Genomic DNA, 8797 nt, shown 5'->3' on the forward strand with positions numbered 1-8797 from the left:
GCACAAGGATGAGGCCCAGGGGGGTGTGGAATATTTTCAACAGAACACACTGGCACAGGGATCTTACCCTTCCTATGCAAAGAACTCCTAAATATCAATAAAAAGAAACACATGTTCCCAGGGGTGGAGAACAGGAACAGAATTGAACAGGATAATCAAAGAAGGGCGAACCATCAACATTAATAAGAAATGCACATCGAAGCATCTGGATAAGAGTCTCAGGTCCTCAGGACCAAGGGGTGGGTAACTGAGATGTGAGAACCCTGCACCCAGATACGATGCCATAGAGACTGTGAGCTGGGGCCACCCACCAGGATGCAGTTGCACCCCTGAAAAGGGGTCCCCACGACAAACACAAAAGATGACCCACTGGGGAAAGCGTGGCACCTTCAAAATAATGACAAATCTACCGCAGAGCGCTCAGTGAGTTCCCGGGCCCCTTCCCACGCAGCCCTCAAAATGAATGTTGGCAAAGATAGAAATGATCTGCACGGAAGTTCAGGGTCGGTGGCTGAGGACCCAGCAGGCTTCCCACCCAGATGGTGGGAGATTCTGCGCGGCCACACGTGCATGGGGGTCCCCATCCCTATAGGACGCTGTGTCCCTGCTGTCGTCGGTTGGTAAACAGCAGGCGTTACTTTTGAAATCTGAAAATGACCTCAAAACTCTTTGCCTGTAGACAAGTACTAAGTTACCAGAAGATCGGAGCTGCTGTCTCCGCGGTCCCCTCCCCGGTCCCTCTGGAAGACGTCGAAAAGCCAGCCTGATACCTTCTCTCAGGGCTCCGTCTTCCCCGGGACTGTCCAGGACACTTGTGTCCCTGGCTTCCTCCTCCTGGTCCCAGGGCTCCTCGGGTAGTGGCTCTCGGTCCCTTGACGACCCCCGTGGAGTCCCCCAGAGCGCAGCCGCCCCCACGAGGCTTCCCGGGAGCCCCGCTCCGTCCCGAGCTGCCTGCTCGCCAGGGCTGCTGCCCTGAATGGGACAGCGACAGGGACCAGGACTCAGCCAGAGAAACAGCTGGAGGGAGGAGAGGGAGGAGGGGCAGGAAGCGGGCTGCGAGGGGAGGGCGGGTCGCCAGCTGCGGAGTGGGGGCCGCCGCCGAGGCCGCCCCTGCCCGCGGGAGCCGTGGGTGGCAGCGAGGACCCGGGCGACCCGCCCCTGGCGCAGCTGGGAGCCCCGCCCACCGTCTGGGCGCAAACCGGGAGCAGATGCGGCCGGGGCTGCGCCCTGCCAGGGACCGGCTGCGGGGCTGCTTCTGTCCCCACTCAGGCCTTGGGCCTCGGTGCGTGCTGTCCCCCCACCTGGGAACGGCTCCTGCCCCTCTTGGTGGCCGGCACAATCTGGGGACCCTGGGAGGGGGCGCTGGGAGAAGCCAACTCTGGAGGAACTTTGGAAGTCGCCGGTTCCTCCTGGGACCTGCCACCCAAGCCCCGCCCACGCCCCGCCCCCAAGTCGCCCCTGGGTGTCGTGAGCTGGAGTCTATCAGCCGGGGGCCACGTCTGGCAAGGCCAGGCCCTGGGCTCCTGTCCAGCTGGGCCCCTGGTCCCGGGGGAGGGATGAGAACATGCAGCCCTGCTGGGGTCCCCGTCTTGTTGTTTGCACTTTTATTTATCAACAGGATTTTGAAATTCAGGGCCTGCAGACAGGCTGGGGCCTGGGAGAGGCCAGGGCGCAGGGAAACCTGTTTATACCCCGGGAAACGCTCCCTGGGGTCAAGATGGAGGATCAGACTCCAGCTTCACCACCACCAGGATCTGGAGTCCTGGAGATTGGTGATAAAGGGACTCCGGTTCTTAACATTCTAGAACTAAAGTTTCCTTGACCTCTCTGGTCATCAGATGGCTAGAAGAGGCTCCCAAAGATGCTCTCTGTGACTTGCAGGATCCTCTGCAGCCCACACTGTGCCTTTCTGCACTTTCTTGAAGGCCTAGAATGGAGAGCTCCATTCTGGCCGGACCGCCTGTGTGGCCTTGGGCCAGTCACTTAACTTCTCTGGTTCATTCAGCCCTCAAGAGCCATTTCCTGGGCTCCTTCTGTGTGCCAGGCCCAGGCTGGTGAGCAGGATGTCCAGGCCCCACCCTAGGGAGCCTGCCTGCTGGAGGCTGCACTTGAGGGGTGGGATAGGGTGCTCCCTAAGGACCCCTGAAGTACCAGGAAGGATCCCCAGGGCATGTGTCCAGGACCAGCAGAATCGCAGAAGATGTCCCTGTCCCCACCCCCGATCCTGAGGCTATGCCACCTCCCTGGTGACAGGGAAGGGACTTTGCAGATGTGCTTTGGACCTGGAGATGTGGAGGCGGGCTTGGGAAGGGTCCCTGTGGGAAGGCGGGAGGCCAACGGGGAGGAGGCCGCTGATGGAGGAGCAGGGAGCCAAGCAGCTGGCAGCCTCTGGTGGCCAGGAGGGGCGAGAAGCCCGGTCTGCCCTGGAGCCTCCAAGAGGGACCAGCCTGCTGCCCCCTGGTGATACCCTGAGTCTCGGTTTGGCCCTTGGGCCTCCGGAACCATAGGAATCTAACTTTGTGCTGTCTTGGGCCACCAAGTTCATGGGGATTTGTTGTAGCACCCAGAGGACGCTGACCTCAGGCGCCGGCCCTGGGGGGGGGGGGGGCAGGCAGAGCTGAGTCGGAGCCCCTCTTCCACCTGCTGGCTGTGTGACCTTGTGCAACTTCCTAGCCTCTCTGAATCTCAACGTTCTCCTCCCCAAATGAGAGGAATGGAGCAGTCACCGGAGAACAGACCACGGTGGGGAACTCAGCGCGGGATCTGGCCCGAGGCTGAAAGCTGGGTTTCCTCTCCTCCCCGTTGGGCATGAGGGAGCAGCAGGCCGGCGGCCAGCAGACTCCAAGTTCACCAGGCAGGAGGGCCAGCATGGCGGTCCTCAGGCGTCCTCCCACCCAGACAGAAGTCCTGCCTGGTTGGCAGTGTGCATGCAGCTGACTGGGGGACTGCCAGGCTCTCCTGTCCTGGAGACCAGGTCTGGGGAGGGGAGGGGAGGGGAGGGGAGGGGAGGGGAGGGGAGGGGAAGCGGCTCCCTGGGCTCTGCAAACATCCAGGGGGAGGGAAGCGCAGAGAAGTTGGGTCTTGGGAACCCAGGGCAAGGAGGCTGGAGGAGGAGGCTGGCAGCCCTCATCCTGTGCAGGAGGCCATGTCCCGCCCAGGGCTGTCTTCTAAGCTGGGAAGAGTTAACACACGGAGGGGGCCCTGGGAGGGTGGGGCACAAGGAGCCCCAACTCCGACCCCTCCTGGTGAGGGCGACAGGGTGGAGAGCAGCCCCAGCCCCTCCTCTTACAAGACAGCTTTCCAGGGGCCTGTGACCACGGGAGGGCCCTGCAGGGGTGTTTCAGCCCCTTTCTCTTGGAATCCTAGACAGGATGGGAGGAGGGGATGGGAGGAGGAGCTCAGGAGATGGGTAGCTGTTGGCCAGCTCTCAGGTGACAGGAACCTCATGAAGCCGTGTTCTGGGAAACCTTTCATTTTCCAGCCAGTGGAAAAGAGGCCCAGAGAGGGTGAGCAACTGCCCAAAGCCACACAGCAAGTCCTGAGGCACTGCTCAATCATCGTAATTCCCAGAGGGCTTCCCAAGCCCCACTCCACGCGTGCACACATGCAGGTAAACACACAAGCACACGCACAATCATGCACGTGCATAAGTACATGCCCGCACACGTGGACACACTCGTACACATGCATGTGCACACACACGCACTCACCTATACACATGAGCATGCACACTGCCCAAGTGCTCACATGTACACACATTTACACTCATCTATGCGCACACTCGCACGCACACACACACAGAAGCTTCCTGTGCCCCAAACCTGCCCGCCTCTCCAGCCGCGTGACCCTCCTCCTCCTCTTCTGTTGGGAACCCACCCTGTGCCAAGCTGTTCCTTCTGCAAAGGTGACCCCCCCACCCTGCGCCCAGCTGCCTGGGAGCCTGGGTCCTTTGAAACTGCGCTTGGACATCCTCTCCCCCAGCGGCCTTCCAGGTGGGCCCGTGTCCCCCCACCTGCCTGGCAGGGTCCAGCGTCCTCCTGCAGGCCCGTCTGCACGTGGCCACCGTGTCCCTCCTGCTATGCCACGTGGCCCTGTGCACCTCTGCCTCCCGCCCTGGCTGCTGTCCCTGGCTCCCCGGGGCTGACTCACACTGGAGTGTTCCTGACCCGAGCCCCTCCCCAGGGCCAGCTGCCAGGAGAAGCGTCCAGCGACGGGCCAGACACCAAAGCCACTGAATCTTAGGGCAGCCTAGAGGTCAAGGGCATGACCTACACACACACACACACACACACACACACACAACTTCTGAGGTCAGAAAGACCTGAGTTCAAATCCAAGCCTGCTGCTGTCTTGCTGTGTGGACTTGGGCAGATCACCTCCCCTCTCTGGGCTTCCCTGTCCCTTCTATGGAGTGAAGGTCTGTCTCCTGCAGACCTGTGTGTCGCTGGCCTGCGCCTCCTTCTCCTGCCCCGCTGACCCCTCTGTCCCGGGGCCTGTCTCTGCTCCCTGCTCGGTCAGGAAACCCGAGCCCTCCAGTCTCCCAGGCCCTCGGGGACTCTTTAGGCCCCCACCCGTGCCCCAGCCCTCGGCCCCCCCTGACCACCAGCCTCCGTCTTTCTCTATAAAGGCCTCTATTTTCCAGAAGACTCTGTGTGGACCCCAAACCCTAAGGAGAAAGAAATAAGGCCAGCCTGGGTCAGATCCACTGCCCTCAGCACCCTGTCCCCCAGGGCCCCTGGGTCACCATCAGAGCACAGGTGAGAAGCCTCTGGTGACCCCTCCACGTCCCCTACCTGGGGGTTGGTGACGAGGAACAGTGACTTGTTCTGGCCCCGTCTGCTCAGCCTTCCTCCGCCTCCCGTCCCTCCTCTGTCCGTCTCCCTGCGTGGCTTCCTGGACTGCGCCCATTTTGCCTATGGGAAGACGGAGGCCCCGGAGCTGCCCGGTGCCCTGGCCCTGCCTCCACAGCCAGGATCGGGAGCTCAGAACCTGGAGGCTGAAGCCCATCAAGGACCCACAGAGACGCGTGAGGCCCGCGGTCATGGGCAGTGGACCCCGGAGGCCCAGGGGGGAGCCTGCAGCGTCAGCTGGCCGACCCCATGTCCACGACCCGTGGGTCCAAGTTCTGGGCTCCAGGGCTGCTCGTAGTTTTCATAAAGACCCATGTTGTGTGAATGATTCCCATCCCTTCTCAGATATTGTTGTAAGACACCCCCATTTGCAGTGGCTCTGTGGGGGGGGCTTGGGGTTTGCTGGTGACGTGGGGGGGGCGAGTGTGGGCGACCCCAGAGCCTTTGAGGTCCTACTTCAGACAAGCTGCCCCGGCCCCCCCCACCCCCCCACCCCCTCACATCGGGCAGGAGATGCCGGTTGTTTCCGGGTATTTTACAAGGAGGTGGTAGGTACCTTTTTTTTAATGTGGGTCATCAAGATTTTTTGGGTTTTGAAAACACGAGGACTTCGTCATAGCAACGGGGCTGCCTTTCCTATTTTTGAAAAGTGAGCTCCCCACTCCTCCCCTAGGTGCAGAAAGTTTACTTTCCTGCCAGGGATTCTGACTCAGAGGCACACGCAGAGCTCAGGGGCAGGGGCTGGGCCCAGGCCTGGTGGGGAACGCCAAAGGGCCCAGGCCTAGGATCCCCCCCCACCATTACTGCAGGAACCCCAGGCCCTGGGCTCCCCATTCCCCCTGCACAGACCTCTACCAAGGTGCACATCTTCAGAAGAGCCCCAGAGGCACTGCTGGGGAATTGTGCAGTCCTATGAATATTAAAATATCGCCTGACCAGTCGGGGAAGCCCACCACACCTCCCAGGACCCCCCCAGGACCCAGGAACTAAAGGCGTAACCCTGGCAAGTAAGGCACACAGGATCCAGACGCAGAGCCCAGCTCTTGTCAGATGATGAATACGATATAATCACAGCCAGGAGACTTCAAGGTCGCAGATGGGAGAGGTGCAGAGCACAGCGCAGGTTCGAATTCCACCCCACCACTTACTCTGCTGTGTACTTCATAGCTGTGTGGCCTAACGCAAGTGGCTTGACCTCTCTGTGCCTCAGCTCCCTTCTGGAAGTAAAAACAACAAGTGAATTGTGGGGGGGATGGCTTGTGTGAACCCATAAGCTTCAGTCTGTTTGGGCTGTAATACAAAATACCATAAGCTGAGTGGCTTATAACAACAGCTATTTCTCATAGTTTTTGGCACTGGAGATTGAACCCCGGGGTGCTTAGCCACTGAGCCACATCCCCAGCCCTATTTTGTATTTTATTTAGAGACAGGGTCTCACCGAGTTGCTTAGGGCCTCATTTTGGCTGAGGCTGGCTTTGAAATCACCATCCTCCTGCCTCAGCCTCCTGAGCCACTGGGATGACAGGTGTGGGCCACCAAGCCCGGCTCATCTTTTTTAATTTATTGGAATATATCAATTCTGAGTTGAGTCATCTACTGATGGTCTTTAGGGTCCACCAAGTTATGTGTGCATGCCTCTGTGGGTACAGGGTTTTCTGGGGAAAAGGCTCCAAAGATTTTCAAACCCATTGAAATGTATATTTTCAATGGCTGAATTGGATGGTATGTAAGTTATAAAGCTATTATATATGAAGTATATTGCATTTCACAAAATATAAATATAGATCATATTAAACCTATATAATGTATATAACTTATTACATATGTGTTGCTTGGTGATAAAACATCTTATAATAGTCCGATACTTCTCCCACCTACCCCCTCAAATGGCACAGAACTGTGACAGTCTAACTCGAGGCTCTGGAGGGGAGCCCGCACCACTAGCACACTTTTGAAATTTTTAAATTTTCTTTGAAGTCTTTAAATTTACAAAATTGAGGCCCGTTTCACATCTACTTCAAAATGTGATTGTATCACTTTTAATATAATATTAGTTGTGAGCTTACTGGGGTGGGAGAAAGGGAAATGTAAATGATTTTACATATTCAGAGAAAAGAACTGGAAGGAAATGGGGCTAGGGGTCAGCAGTGGCTATCTCTAGGTAGTGGGATTCCAGTTGCTGTTTGTCTTCTTAATTCTTTTTTCTTTTTCCCTATTTCTTATTCATGTTGTATAATATTCAGGGATCAGGATGGTTTAACCCAGCAGATGAGACCCAGGGGAGACATCAGGCCCCGCCCTCCCGGAGCCGGTTAGGCTTGGCGCTCCCTCTGTTGTGCACACGGTGACCTCACACCCCCAGGATCTCAGCTTGGCCCTCTGGAACGCAAGGAGACTCCCAGCTTTCCCTGCTGTGCGCAGGTGCCGGTTGAATGCAGATTGATTCCCAGAAAGGAAGGAGGTGAAGATGGGGGCTTTGTAAAGTTCTGGAAAGAAAACCCAGCTGCTTCTCATTATATGACAGCGGTGGAGGAAGTAGACAGGACCGGAGGCGATGTGGGAGCGGAGCGCTGGACAAGCCATCCCAGGACAGGGGTTCAAGCCTCTGCTGGCTTCAAACAAGCTGCACCCCTTAGTCGAGTCGCCTCCTGTCTCCAGATGTCGGTTTTCTCCTCTATAAAAAGAGGACACTGTTCTTCTAGCCCTGATGGACTAGGGTAAATGAGGACCTGCTGTCTTCATTTTTACCATCCGTGGGACAGTTTGAAGCCCTTCCTATTGACTCCCCAGCACAGCACCTGCCCCCCAGGAATCTCTCAAGCTGTTCTGTCCCCAAAGGCAAGGTCTAAGTTGATACTCTTCAACCACCTAATAGGAGATTTCCCCAGAAGGCCTCATGAGCCTACAGCGCTCCCCACCCTCTGCAACCTTGAACTTCTTCAAGTGTGAGTCTTTTTCTTTTTTATATATAGGGGATTGGACTCAAGGGCACTATACCACTGAGCTACATCCCCAGCCCTTTTTATTCATTTTTATTTATTTATTTGAGACAGAGTCTTACTTAACTGCTGAGGCTGGGCCTCCAACTCACAATCCTTCTATCTCAGCCTCCCAGAATCACCAGGAATAAAGACATTTGTGCCACCACGCCCTGCCTCAAGTGTGAGATTTTTTTAATTGACCATCCACCAGGTGCCAGGTGCTAGTGTTATGGCAATAAGAGAGACAGTGTCCAGCTGTCTTGAGCTTACAGAATGGACAATAATGATCAATTATGGACCACAGGTCCTGTGGTAGGGGATCCCCACAGAATGCTTTTATGTAAGTCTCACAGGACTCTCATATTTTGCAGCTAAGAAGATGTGGGCTTAGAGAAGTGAAGTGCTCTGCACAAGATCAGAGAGCAAACAAATGATAAAGGCAGATTTCCAACTCCGGACAGTTCCACTTCAAAGGCTTCTGGGGCTGTCAGCAGTTTGAACTCCCCAGTTTGGGCAGAACAAAAGATCTCAAGACTCACCCAATCTCCACCCTTTTGATCTGGCTCTAAGAGAAAACCGGAGGAAAAATAAAAATAAATTGCAGTAAACTGAAGGCCAAAGTTAGAATTGCTGTTGACTTGGACAAGAGTAACTGTGAGTGAGTTCATGCAAATGAGCTTTCTTTCTTTCTTTCCTTCTTTCTTTTTTTTTTTTTTTTTCTAATGTACCAGGGATTGAGCCCAAGGGCACTCAACCAGAGCACTTAAATACTGAGCCACATCCCCAGCCCTTTTTTTATATTTTTTATTTAGAGACAGGGTCTCACTGAGTTGCTTAGGGCCTTGCTAAATTGCTGAGGCTGGCTTTGAACTCGTGATCCTCCTGCCTCAGCCTCCTGAGCTGATGGGATTACAGGCAGGTGCCACCACACTGGGCTCATGCAAATAAGTTTACACAATAAAATGA

General features: G+C 56.0%; 1 protein-coding gene across 2 annotated transcripts in view; it reads right to left on the minus strand.

The window, feature by feature from the left end:
- CMKLR1 (chemerin chemokine-like receptor 1) overlaps nt 1-1310 on the minus strand; it is a 38479-nt gene extending 37169 nt beyond the window's left edge. Inside the window, exon 1 of one of the 2 annotated variants that reach the window (XM_081288312.1) lies at nt 696-1310. The gene's annotated coding sequence lies outside the window, so the exon portion shown is untranslated. The remainder of the gene's footprint in view (nt 1-695) is intronic. The other variant, XM_081288310.1, reaches the window with a different exon arrangement.
- Between the last annotated feature and the right edge of the window lie 7487 nt (nt 1311-8797).

Source organism: Spermophilus citellus (assembly GCF_964194105.1).
Source record: "Spermophilus citellus genome assembly, chromosome: 3".
Lineage (NCBI taxonomy): Eukaryota > Metazoa > Chordata > Mammalia > Rodentia > Sciuridae > Spermophilus > Spermophilus citellus.